Raw genomic sequence first — 14,650 nt, 5'->3', positions numbered from 1 at the left:
TGACTTAACTTTTGGCAGATGCAAAAAAGTGGGGGGCGGGGAGAGAGACCCTCCATCTCTCTCTTCCTGTTCTTATTGTTCTTTCAAGAAAAGAAACAGTTTGCATGTACTTTCTTCTGTTACTGAGTCCTGACAACCACGGCACTTGTGCTTTCTTCTAAGACCACAAATCTAACAGAGTACTCAAATCCCACTGTCCCCTTGGCTATGCAACATTCCCTTTCACCTAAAGTGACTTGTTACTGCTGCATGTTCCTCATCTGCAGTCATAGCTGGATATGAATAGCACTCCCATAACATTGTGTGTAACCTGGATCGCAGCTGACGGCCAGGGGCATCATTTCACGGCAGGATGGGGACATAGTTGAGATCAGTGCCATAGCTCAGTGCTAGAGCATCTGCTGAGCATCTCCAGGCAGGGCTAGGAGAGATCTGTAGCTGAAATCCTGAAGAGCCAGTCAATGGAGATAATACTGAGCTAAATGAACCTAATCTCACATTGATCAAAATGGGTAGATGCACCATCTTCCCTTACATGAAGGTTGTTTTAAGGCTATGGGTGGAGCATCTCTGCTTAGAATGGAAACTTACACATTGTCAAGAAAGAGGACATACATTGCACATGTGCCAACACTATTTGGCAAATCCTGTATGTCGGGGACGGGGGAACCTGTTGCCCTCCAGATGTTGTTGGACTACATCCCCCATCATCTCTGGCTACGGGAGCTGATGGGAATTGGAGTTCACTGACATCTGGAGGGCAACAGGTTGCCCGAGTCATCTTAGAAGTGAGCTGGAATGCTGTCACCAGGATAGCACTAGCTGAGGATGCTCATGGTGTTGTTGGAGGCCAAGCGGAATCTTCCGACAGGTTATTTGTTTTGGAGGTTTTCCTCCCTCTGTAATTTGTCTGAGTCTAAGGAGCAGCCATGGCTGCAGTGGCGTGGGAGTGGGGCAGACTGCTTCTCACTCAGTTGCACAATAGCTGGCACGGACTTGTCCAGCATCAAGCACAAACTCCCTTAGAAAAACACATGCTCAGCCATAATTTCCTGCCTTTCTGTTTCAGCTCTGCAGAGTTATGCATATGATTTCTTAGGACTTAGCAGTTTTCTGAAAGACATTAACAGATGGGTGGCTGGACGGTGGCTGGGTTTGCCTCCAGCTTGTCCAGACATCCTTCGCCGGTCCTCTTTCCATTCTTTTTCTCAGATTGTTTTATTGTTGTGAGAAGGGGGCGAGAGGGGGAAAGAGACTGGGCAAACTGGGGTCTCGCTGGAGGCTGCTAGCTCTGATGCGACGAGAGTCGCTGGACGCTCATCTTGAAATTCCTGAAGAGCCAGACAAACATCCCTCTCTTGGATACTTGTCAACCATATGAGGAAAAATCAGGGAAGAGTGATTGTAAAATGGCAAAATCATCCGTACCTCCAAAGAGCATTGGCGAACAAGTCCAGCATCACTAGTGAAACACACAGCAATTCTGCCATACGTAGTAGAACAGAACACATGCAAACACACAGAACAAGATCCAGCTTTTCTTTTGCTAATGAACAGCACAGGGTTTCATTCCATGTTGATTGTTGACTTCTGCATTAATTCCCATGAAAGGGTTACAAAGCAGCAGCAGGCAGGAGTTTGTGCTATTTTTCTCCACTGCCTTCTATTTTACTTTGGAACAGAAAGTGAGAACAGGTATGCATTTACTTGTCTGGCTAGTTAGTCAGAGCTTTCAGCTGAGGATTTAGGTGTTATGTAAGTGTGTGGTATTGTTTGTTTGTTTGTTTGCTTGCTTGCTTGTTTTGGGGCAGAGGTAAGTAATTCATGTGGCTAACGAGCACCACCGAAAGTATATTTTCCATCCCCTGTGAGCATCTATGGGGAGCAGGCACTGCACATACTGTACTGTAGTGCAAAAATCTCCAAAAACAACAGCCTTAAGGAGTTTGCCCATTAAAACACTAATCCAGAACACTTTCAGAGACAAATCAAACTCTTTCCAGCAGTTTCTCAAGCATAACCGGAGGTGTGGATTTTATTTGCCAGTTATATATAAAAAAGGTGTGGTGCAAGTGGTTTATACCATCAGGTGATGGATCACAGAAGGAAAGAAGGTCAAAATGTTTGGCAAAGGCATTAAACTGTGTATACAGGTGAGAATCCTGCTTCTGTTTCATGCAGAGAATGATGGCCTTAGTGAACCAAGAACATTGTTTGAAGCTTTCTTTGAAGCACAACTTTTATATCCCAGCAGAGCTTTCCAAGGCCTGCGGAGGGGTGCAAAACTTTATGGCACGTCTTGCATAAATCGCTTTAGTGTGATAATACTCCATGCATTCTTTGTTTCTGTGCTGTACAGCTGGCTCTCATGTGAGCAACACACACTCCTTGCCTGAGTGTCTTTCTGCACTATCAATTTGTTGCACATTAAAAGTGTGTTTGTTACTTCTTTGCAGTGCAACTTTCCTTTCTTCGGTTACAGCATTTGGCGAAGCACCACACAGGCTTCTGCGAGGCTTCCTTCTGGAGAGTGTTTGCATTTTCTGAGCAAATGGCTCTCTTATGTTCCTGAGAACATGCGGCAGCACATTAGCTGGCACTATAATTAAAATGTGCAGTGGGGTCTCAGGAGTGTCACAGACGCTAGTCTCCATAGCTTTCAAACAGCTTCCAAACTCCATGAGGCTGCAGAAAGAAGTTTGTAAGATTTTTCAAGGCATGGGTGAAAAAGCAACGTCTTGGTCTTCCAGGAGAGGGCGCAATGAACAAATCTGATGTAACTTGAGGAAGCGCCCCCCACAGCAACCAACAGAACCCCTAAACTGCAAATATAATCCTACAGGGAGAGCATTATTCTGACAAGGTCAGTCAATTCTACCTCATAATGGTTGTCTCAGCCAGCCACCATAATAATCTCAGATATCTGCACCAGGCCAATTTCGAGGTGCTACTATTAGTATGTAGCGCTTGAGACTAGTTTACTTGAAGAATTGCCTTACCCCATGTATTATTACTACTATTATCATTACATAAAGCATTTGTACCCTGCTCTTCAGCCAAAAAGGCTCCCAGAGCAGCTCAAATACAACCAAAACAAGACCTTTACAATCTTAAAAAGAAAGCACAACACACAAGGGAAAGGGGACATGAAGGGAAAAAGAAAATCAAAACTAAAGCACCAGTTTTTAAGTAGTTGTTGCTCTAATGGCCAGCTGGCACAGTTTGAGGGTAGGGATGATTCTGAAGAGCCCAAAAACAGGGCCTGAGTCAGGAAGCGCTCACCTGCTTACATTCTCCATCAATTGGGCCTTTTGGTAGACATTGTACAGCAGGGATGGGAAACCTGTGACCCTCCTGATGATGTTGATAAGTTTAGTTTATGGTGTATATTTTAATTGCTGATTTTACACACACATACACACACAATAATGGTTGTAACCCTGACATTTATTGACAATTTTATATTCTTTGCACACCACTTAGAGGTTTTAGTTACAACTAAGCGGTACACAAATACTGTTAAATAAAATTAATACTTTTTACTGTGATTCATTTAAAATGTGTTCGCTTTTAACCCGACCGTTACCGTTTCTGAGCACCGACTGCTCCTAAATCTATGAGGATGTGACCACAGTGACTGTATCTTTTCTTATGGCTCCTCCAGAAGACCTGTTTACTGAGCATTCATCCTGATTTGCCTGGTCATGTCCACAGAAGGGCAGGATCCTCAAGGATGTAGAATCATAGAATCATAGAATCATAGAATCATAGAATCATAGAATCATAGAATTGGAAGAGACCACAAGGGCCATCAAGTCCAACCCCCTGCCAAGCAGGAAACACCATCAGAGCACTCCTGACATATGGTTGTCAAGCCTCTGCTTAAAGACCTCCAAAGGAGGAGACTCCACCACACTCCTTGGCAGCAAATTCCACTGTCGAACAGCTCTTACTGTCAGGAAGTTCTTCCTAATGTTTAGGTGGAATCTTCTTTCTTGTAGTTTGGATCCATTGCTCCGTGTCCGCTTCTCTGGAGCAGCAGAAAACAACCTTTCTCCCTCCTCTATGTGACATCCTTTTATATATTTGAACATGGATATCATATCACCCCTTAACTTCCTCTTCTCCAGGCTAAACATGCCCAGCTCCCTTAGCCATTCCTCATAAGGCATCGTTTCCAGGCCTTTGACCATTTTGGTTGCCCTCCTCTGGACACGTTCCAGTTTGTCAGTGTCCTTCTTGAATTGTGGTGCCCAGAACTGGACACAGTACTCCAGGTGAGGTCTGACCAGAGCAGAATACAGTGGCACTATTACTATTGCTCTACAGGGAACTGGCTTCAGGCACTAGGCCCGTTGGCAGACCAACCCTGTGTTACAAAGATGTCTGCAAAGCATGGCATGGAGGCCGGCAACATTAACTGCACCGTATGAGAATCCCTTGCAGACGACCACAGCACCTGGAGAGAGGCGGTCTATTCATGTATTCATAGTAGAGGAGAAATGACAGCTGAGACGAGTGCAGAGAGCAGAAACACCACAGTGCATCTGCAATAGCACAACTGCAGAGGCACAACTGGATACCTTCACCCAACAGTGTAGCTAGTCGCTCAGGTGCCCAGGGCGGCACAGCTGGGGGCAGAATGAGCCACCCATGGGGGTGGGGCGAGCCAGGGCAGAGCACACTGTGCAAAGCCTCTCTGCCACCTCCCCCTCAGCTATATGGCAGCTGAGGGAGAGGCGGTGGGCAGCCACAAACCCCATGCTGCCATTTCAGGCAATGCAGAGCCTGCAGGTGCCCAAGCCACCACGTCACTCCCAGGAGAGTGTGTTTCGTTGCGTTTGTTGACTGAACTAAAACGTTTCGTGAGCCCAATTTTAAAAAAAACCAATTATTTTAAAAACTGATATTTTTTCCATTTTGTCACCCCCCTCAGTGATGACACCCAGGTTGGACCGCACCCACCGCACCCCCTTCCTACACCACTGTCTTCACCAGCCCAGCTGCAACAAAACATGTCTCTCCCATATTGGTTTCTACAGCCACAGCAGGCACTGTAACTCTCCAGTCTTTTAACTTCACCTCCGAAGACACATCCTCCATATTTTTTCTGAGACTAGGTTTTAAAACTTTTAGTAAGCTACTAATAATCACCTACCCTGTGACTGTTTTTTATATCTGCACACATAGCTGCCACCAGAGTGACCACACTGGATTTCACATTTCAAGAGGCTATTCCTTCGCTTTCTGAGTCTGTGACAGGAATTTGGCTGCAAAAGGAGAAAAGCAGCTGTAATTCCCTTCTTGGTCCCAAATGACCCTTGACATACTAAACATTTTATTAAACAACACATTCATGTTTAATTTCATTTCAGAGACTCAGGGCTGGTTTATTCAATTAGCAGAATCACTCAGAAGGACATTTCCTGATTGTACCACTTCAGGTTGCAGGTGAGGGAATCACAGATTTGAGTCTTTCATCTTAAAAAATATACAGTGGTACCTCGGGTTACAGACGCTTCAGGTTACAGACTCCACTAACCCAGAAATAGTACCTCAGGTTAAGAACTTTGCTTCAGGATGAGAACAGAAATTGTGCAGCTGTTGGCTGAGAATGGTAACTCTGTGAGGGGTAAACTACAGTTCACAGGATTCGTTGGGGCGTCCCGTATCCTTTCAAGGTTTAAATGGATGGCATGGATGTGACCAACTGACAGGAAACAAACCATAGGTGACATCAAGTGAGGTAGTTTACACTGCCTGCTCCACAATACTTTCACGAGTTCATCATGTGGAAACGTTTCTTTCCATCTTTGAAAGAAACGGCAGCTTTTCAACTGCGCCCTGCCCTTTTGAATTTCTTGAGAGATAAATTTATACAGCCAAGTTAGAGATATTATGTGTGATGTGAGATGCTCAGAAACAGAGAAGGGAGGAAGGGAGGTATGGGCTGAGATGTCTTCAAGCATATATATCATTAAAAAGAAAAAACTTCACACTTAACAAAGACAGTATTGTTTGGAAGATAGGATCTACGTATCGGTATATTAACGTTCCAGCATTACCTCATTAAAATTGGATTGAAGTGCCAACGCACCACGTTTTTACAATATTGTTGGCTTCTTCACGCTCCATTTTGAACTGTTCTAATACCAGTTAAAGCAGAAAGCTCATTATTTAGTACAGGGAGGGGGGATATTTTTCAAACCGAGGGCCACATTATGGACAACCTTTTGAAGGTTGCATGCCAGAGGCCAAAGTGGGTCAAGGCACATGTATGACTCTCACCTTTTTACAGTAAAAGTCAGAGGTGTCTATGTGGATGTCCCACAACCCCACCCCTCCATGCAAGCAACAGAAATTACCACAGTTCAAGTGTCCGTTGACCGTCTCAATTTGACTGGAACATCCCGGAATTACAGAAGCCATCCCAGCCGCTGATTGGATGTTCCGTTTTCGGCGCTGAGCTCTCGCGCAAATCACCTGCCTCCCGTGAGAGCTCAGCACTGAAAGACGCACCTCTTAGGACTTCCGGGTTAGCGCCTCTGGTAATGGCTGAACTCCTCCGATCGGGAGGAATCTGCTTCGTGGAAATTAGGGTCTGGCCGCCACAGCAAAGGCAGGGACCCACCAAAAATCACAGGCGGGAGAAGCCTGTGAATGTGGGATTCGGCTGGCACCTTTTGCGCCTCCCCTACTCGCGGGGAAACCCAGTTTCGGTGATCCAGAGCGACATGGGGTGAGTGGCGCGGTGCTTCGAATTGACTGCTTCTTTCACGGAGTGAAGCCACATTGCTGTTGCCAGAGAGCGATGACTTTTTCCTGTGGACAATTTGATCTTAAAACAACTACCCGTGAGTAGAACGGAAAATTGGATTTTTAAACGTCTTAATTTGGCACCGAAACGGGGAGGTTCTAAACAGGAAGTCCGCCTTCCCCTTTTGTAAATAGACTGAAGCAAAGAGGCTGCAAGCTAAAGTCTTGGAAAGTCTTTCATAAAGGATTAAACTTCCATCGGCTAAATCATCAAACCCCCCTTGGAAGCAGGAGAAGAGGGGAAAATTTTTAGAGCGCATAAGCCTGCAGGAGAGAGTGAAGAAAGTCAAATTACCACCGCTCTGAACCTGGAAACGGGCTGCTAGTAAGACTGAAGTTTTGGATATGCTCATTGACTGTGAATATATCGTTTGTTGACAGTAAGTTAAAGAAGAGAAATACATTGTTTCCATTGTCTCCTTCTGCGTTTAAAAAGGAGTAAAAGTAATTGAAAATTGAAACTAACTTTATTGTTTGAACTGTGCTTAAAAGGATTGATACAAATATAAATTGTTTCCCCCTAGAGGAAGCCTTTGAAATTGTTACATGAGCTGAGCTGGGGAAATTTCCAGCTGCAAGATAAAACTGTGAGAATCTGGGATTGACCTTGGACCGTTAAGAATGTTGACAGAAGAAGCCTTAGTGGTTGCATTATGTAAGATTAACGATTCACTAGAACAGCTCCATAAGAAGACGGATGCGAGGACTATAAAAATTGATAATTTGGAACAAAAAGTGACTAATTTGGGACAAAAAGTGAATATTAATACAGAAATTATGCAGGAATCGATACAGGGATCTATTTTGACATGGCAAATTGAGGAGAAGGCGGGGGAGAAAGTTGTTGTTGTGGAACCTAAAGTTGCACAAGTGGAGAGGGAGAGAGCCCCAGCCTTACAGATGCAATTTGATGACTATAAGCTGATGCCTTTTAAGACTGAATTTAGAGAAAGTCAGACTTTGAGGATTGGAGCTCCGCTTGGACTGGATAAGGAAAGTTGGATAGATCCCTTCATGCAGGGATTTATTGACCTTTGGGACCCGGACTTGGGTCAGGAGGAGACTGGAGTTGTGGGGACCGCCAGACTTGGAGGAACTTTGAAATACGATTGGAAATATCTTTTGAATTTTAGTTTCAACTATGGAGATTTGGCTGACTTGTCAAGAAGGAATAAAAACATTGCTAGATGGGAATTTCCCCGAGATCTACTTTTCAGCATCAAAGGAAGGAAAATAAGAACAAGATCAGGAAAAGACAAAGTAAAGCGCATGTATAAATATGAAGAAGACCTGCAGAAGGGACTTGGAAAAGAGTTAAGAGCCTCGGACAGAAGATCACCAGGTTGATGGACTATATGGAATTGACAGAAATGACTGGCAGAATCCGAGACCAGGGAGAAGAGACGGTGGAAGAATTTTGGGAAAAGTTTAAAATCTATATATGGAAATAATGTAAAATTAATGAGTATTAGAAAAATGTTGGAAGGGAATTATATGGCTTTAGTAGAAATGTTTTAAGGAATTAAGCATAAATAAGTATTATAGTATTAATGAAAAATAAGGTTAAAATATGTTAAGATAATCATATGACAGAAAACAGGGAAAGATGGAAAGGATTTGCTGAAATAATTAATAGAAATGGAATACAAAAAGGGAGGTGAGAGGAGGTCGGTGAAACAAGGGAATGAAAGAGAGGATATTGAGATGGTATGATGTGTGTTATTTGAATTGTTTTTGCTCTCGTTTTGTTTAATGTGTTAATGTTAATGTTGTGTTGTGTATTGTTTATATATTGTATTGTATTGTTTTTTTCTTTTTCTTTTCTTTTTTTCCTTTTCTCTTTTTTGTAAGGTTTAAAAGTAATAAATATTATTTAAAAAGAAAAAAGAAAGACGCGTCTCTTTTGCGTGAAATAGGGCATATGGACTGGGAAGAGTCCCTGGGGTCACATTGCGAGGCCAGAAGGGACATATTCGAACCTCTAAACCTAGTCTGTGACAAGGAGAGCCTTTTCTACAGAATCTCACAGGCTCAGATTCTTTAGTGCACTTTTGTCCTACCAGAAAAATCCAGTCTTATCCCCTTCATCAAACTGTCCTCTGATTTAAATGAGGTTGCTTGTCATGGCAGATAGGATCTGATTCTGCCAGAGAGGGTTGGGGGTTGGGGGGGGGGAACCTCCATTATCAGCAGCGAGTGAATGAGATTAGCTACAGCCCATTGTCTTCCCACTTCACATTTCCAACATATGTTCTCTCTCAGCATAGCCGCGGATTCCCACCTTGTAATTTTTAATAAAGACACAGACAGCCTGAGGGGACAAATTACTTGTCTGTATTCAACATGCTTCAGTGCTTTCAGAGGAAGAGTCTGGAGGGTGGTGGTGGTGAGAGAATTAAACAACACTTTGCTGGGTGGGTGGTGTGGGGAGGCTTTTTGAAAACAAGAGGGGAAAGATACGGTGATTTGAGTAAAGTTCATCTTAAGAGCAAAGAGGGGGGAAAGCAAGTGGGGAAGTTTGCAAGCCTCGATGGAAAACGATCAGGACTGGAGCTGACTTTCAGAACCGGCACTTTAACAAAAGAATTGTTTTTCCATAACACGGACAAACACCTTGGTCTTCCAAAAACCAAAACCACTATAACCCCAGAAAACAGTTTCTGCTCTGCAGGGCCTCTCAGGTCCAGAGAGGCCCAGGCCACTTCCAGCCTCTGAGGCCCCTAAGCCATATTAAAAATGACGAGTCAACACAGAGAAATAAAATGAGGTGCATTCACACTCCTTCAGTATCCAAAAGACGCTTCCTTGCTTGCTTCAGACTCCGAGCAAGAAATAAAAGTGATCCTCAAGAGACCATGTGTGAGAACTCAACTCACACATCGAAGAGGATAAATTTGGTCAGTGGAAATGCCTTGGATTCTCATATATTTAGGCTGCAATCTTCACCCCACTTCCCAATGAGTAAGCCCCACTAAATACAGTAGAATCATAGAATTGCAGGGTTGGAAGGAACACCAAGGGTCATCTAGTCCAACCCCCAGCAATGAAGGAATCTCGACTAGATCATACATGACAGATGGCCATCCAACCTCTGCTTAAAAACTTATAAGGAAGGAGCGTCCACCACCTCTTGTGGGTGTCTGTTCCGCAGTCAAACATCTCTTGCTCTTACTTCTGATTAGACATGATTAGGGTTGCACTGTAAATTGCTGTGGCGCTGTGGGTTAAACCACAGAGCCTAGGGCTTGCCGATCAGAAGGTTGGCGGTTCGAATACCTGTGATGGGGTGAGCTCCCATTGCTCGGTCCCTGCTCCTGCCAACCTAGCAGTTCAAAAGCACGTCAAAGTACAAGTAGATAAATAGGTACCGCTCTGGCAGGAAGGTAAACGGCGTTTCCATGCGCTGCTCTGGTTCACCAGAAGCGACTTAGTCATGCTGGCCACATGACCCGGAAGCTGTCTGCAGACAAATGCCAGCTCCCTCGGCTAATAAAGCGAGATGAGCACCGCAACCCCAGAGTCGTCTGCGACTGGACCTAATGATCAGGGGTCCCTTTACCTTTACCTATGGCATGTTAAAAATATGTTTTGTGGGAAAGGGCTTCCCTCTCCCTTCACTCCCAATTTTGACCATATAGTGATAGGTTTTGCATTTTATCTGCAGCTATATCCTCTCTCAATCAATCCTGCTGATTAAACCTTCCATGTCTAAGCTATTATAATCCCCTCATTGCTGCTTGCATGCTGAGGCTATATTAATCACTCGCTGTATTGCCATTTTACAGAAAATTGACTGTGCCTTTTCAAAGCTGCCAAAGGAGTGTATATCAATCACTGGTTTTCTGGTTACAAACATTTGTAGTTCACATGAACTTGCACTGTGATACATCCTTATATCATTATGTTCTTAAACGCACGACTCAGTCCACAATTACCAACTTACTGCTCAACTCATTTGTTGTGGTATGTTCATCCCGTGGCTTCAGGGGAAAGTTGGACACATGCAGGAACCGTCACAAAACCACTTCAGTGCAGCAAACATCCAAATTCACAGTCCTTCGTTCCCAGGTCCCTATCGATAACCACATTGTAAAGCAGGAAACTAAGCAAGCACCCCATTGAGTATTATTTGAATTAGAGTGACCAAGAAGTTCGCCTTTGGTTTTTTTTAAAAGAGTTTTGTGAGAAACAGATTCCCATTAAAAAAATTTCCAATGTGCCCAGACTACGTGCTACAAAAGAGTGCTCCATATTTAAGCTGTGGTAATATGAGCAGGAACTATGTCCAGCTGTTCAAAATCTATATTGCTTCCTAGGCAAAGTTTCTAAAGACTTTCCAGTCCTTTAGAATAATAAAAATGATGAATAGTCTTGAGCTCTGTGAACCAAAGGTTTTGAAGTGTAACCTGCTACTTGTAATGTACTCAGTAGTTGTGACCTGTATTATATTTACATTACGGTCCACTGCAAGTAGACAACAGGGGAGGGGGCAGGGGAAACAGACATAAAATTAACTGAATGAAACGATTGCTGCATAAAATAATTGGAGCAATTGCGTTAAAATTCTCTGTTACGTTTTCTGAGAAGCAGTGCTTTGAGTTTTGTAAAATTTTCAGAACATGATTTGAGTAGAAATGTAACCTATCCTGTTACAAAAAAAACCTCAGCATAGAAAATGATTTTTCCTATCTCGTTTCTCCTCACAAGACTGTGGCGCTTGTCCCACTTTTCTGAATAGTAAGAAGTTCCAGGGGTGTAGCTCCTTCCCACGATTGGGTTCCTTTGGAGGAAGGTCTTGGGAAGTATATGGCTACGAAGCATTTTTGTTTATTTACTAATGCACAGGTTGGACATTGGTGGAGGCACAGCTCAAATGCACCAACAGACAGCCAAAGTCTATTGCACCCACGTCAGATGTCTAGAAAGAGGTGGCCCAATGCAGTTTTCCCATCTTCCTCTGTCTCTGGAACTCTTCGAGTCTCCGACTCCAACTGTAATCCATACTCCTCTTCTCCCAGATAGCCTGGCCCAATCCTCTGCGGCAGGGCAACTCACCTACTCTGACCGGCACTAAGCCTCCTTCGCTCCTATGGAAACACATCGTTGGAACATGACTGACTGTCAACACTCCTCTGTCAGATCTGAGGTGCTGGTCAGGTATTGCCTCAGGGCAATCCACAATCGTAGCCCCTACTCACAAAAAAGAAATCTGATAGGAAGGTTATTAAGAATTCCATTTCACAGACAGTAGTCTGAGTCTAATACTGCAGTGAAACTTGAGAGTCAATATTATAGGCGAGAAGTATTCAGATTTGAACCAAACAGCCCTTCAGACAGAGGGACAGAGGAGTCTGCCTTACATTGAGTCAGACCATGCGTCCATTTAGCTCATTATCCAGGCTGGTGGTGGGTCTCCAGTGTGATCTCACCTTTACGTGGAAATGCCAGGGATAGAATTTGGGGACTTCCTCATGCAAGACAGATGCTCTACCACTGAGATGTGGCCCTTCAGAAATCCAGATCAGGCCATCCCCACAACAGTTGCTATTTCCCAAAAGGAAAGTAACCATGGGCATCACTACGAGTTTCCCTCCCAATGTAAACTTACAGACAGAAGAGTTTTGGGAGAGTGGGATCTTTAATGGGAGTGTAGTGGTGCAACAACCGCAGCAATTAGCACAGAGGTGGAAACAAGAGGAATTACCGACAAAGGAAGAATGGCAATTGAAGTTAATGGAGTACGCAGAACTGGCCAAAATGACGGGAAGAATCCGAGAACAGCAGGACCAGAAGTTCACCAAGAACTGGACTAAATTTATAAATTATTTGAAAGACAATTGTAGTCAATCAAACACATTGGTAGGATGGCAAGAAGCTTTGTAAGGAAAGGTATAAAAATCACTGCAGAGAAGAATAGGAAAATATGATGCTTTGATGTTTTTGATTTGAAAGCAATGGTTAAGTAGCGAAAATGCAGAAATTTGAAATGAATGATAGAAAATCATAAGGAAGGTTTGAAGGAAGTCATGGCCCTAAAAAGTCAAATTGTATAATATAAGAGGAGAGATTGTAATGGAAAGCATTATGATATGGCAAAAAAAAAGGGACTGTAGCAGGGCAAAGTGTTTAAGCCCTTCTCTCCATATGCCATAGCACTGATCCAGATACACTCACGGCTGCTATTTAGTCAGGAGAATAATAATAATAACTATTATTATTATTATTATTATTATTATTATTATTATTATTATTATTATTATTATTATTATTTCTACCCCACCCATCTGACTAGGACTCAGCTATACAGATGCAAATAAACATTTTAAGTGTGTAGTAAAGTGCATTATACAAATGTGACACTAGATGGCGATGGCAAGCTATGGCAAATTTGATATAAATCTTTCAAAGCTTTTTTTTTAAAAAAGCATTTTCACAACTTTTTTTTTAATATGTGTGTAGATTCCACCTAGGTTGCCCTAGCCACTCTGGGCGGCTTACAACATAATTAAAACACAACAAACACCAAACATTTTTTAAAAACTTCCCAATACAGAGCCGCCTTCAGATGTCTTTGGAAAGTTGTGTAATTGTAATCCCCTGATGAACATCACATCTAGTTTTCTCTCAGATGTATTGATTATAAATGAGTTTAGGACTGAGCTAGAAAAATGCATCACTACCCCAACTCTGTCTGGAAGCAGTAGGATTCGGGGGGGGGGGGGAGGATAAATATACACACTTGTTTACTGTGTATTCTGTCTAAGCCCTTGACTAAATTATCAGATGATAATGTGTATTATCCCTCTGTATTCCTGCGGCACTTTCACCACATCTGACCACTACCTGATAGCCATTATGCCACATATTTACAGAATATGCATACCATGAAATTGGCCCTGGGCTGGTTTCATTTTAAGCTGGCCCAGGGGCAATTTGGGCCGTGTGAAAGTATCCAAAAAAAGAGAGAGCACATTTGATCAGTTAGTGATGAAAAGCTCAAACATCCATCGGATGCAGGGATTTTTAAAAACTTTTTCTTTTTTGCATGTTGTGTTAATGATTGGGAGCCATATGTTTTAAGAACAGCATCAATAGTATCAGTAGCTACAGTTCTCCTCTCGGATTACTTTTTACTGCCTGCCTAATTTTGAGCTTTAATGGCTAACATGCATTTTGTTTATGAGTTACAAATGTTCTGAATTTGACGACTGCAAAAAAGCAAAGCAACAAAATATTTAGGCTCTCTTCCTCTGCACTGAGGAATCAGTTCGCAGTTTGTGTGTAGTGTTATGTTCTTATAACCAGATCATTTGTGTGTGTGTATTTGTGTGTAGTGAGAAAGAGTTATGCGAGGACCCTGTGATTATTTATGGTAGAGTTCCCTCCCTGCCATGGTTGCTTTGGGAGTGAACAGAGGACTTCAACCCAGATCAGCCCAATACATTCTGCTGCCTGGGGTGAAATGCAAAATGGTACCTCCCTCCACACATTCCACATAGAGAAGCCAGCCAGAATGGCCATTACTCTTACTTCAACCCTGGCAACACAATGACATCCTTCACAACACCTGAGAACAGCAGGCCAGCTAAAGGGTGCAGGACACATGGTGCATATATTGTAGCTTTGGACTTCCAACAGAAATGAGCGGCCAGTTTTGTAAGAAGACAAGGGGTTGTTTTGACACCCCATAATGTTCTCTTTGATGGGAGTCTCTACTTGGTAGAGATCCTCTTCTTCTTTCCCTTTGGGCCTGTCTGGCCTCTCAGAGAGTCTGCACATGGAGGCCACAAGCACTTAAGAAATGTCTTCCTTTTTCTCCCTGGTGGAGAAAACC

This window comes from Podarcis bocagei (genome assembly GCF_964188305.1).
Source record: "Podarcis bocagei genome assembly, chromosome: 5".
NCBI classification, from domain to species: domain Eukaryota; kingdom Metazoa; phylum Chordata; class Lepidosauria; order Squamata; family Lacertidae; genus Podarcis; species Podarcis bocagei.
This window is presented reverse-complemented; position numbering follows the sequence as displayed.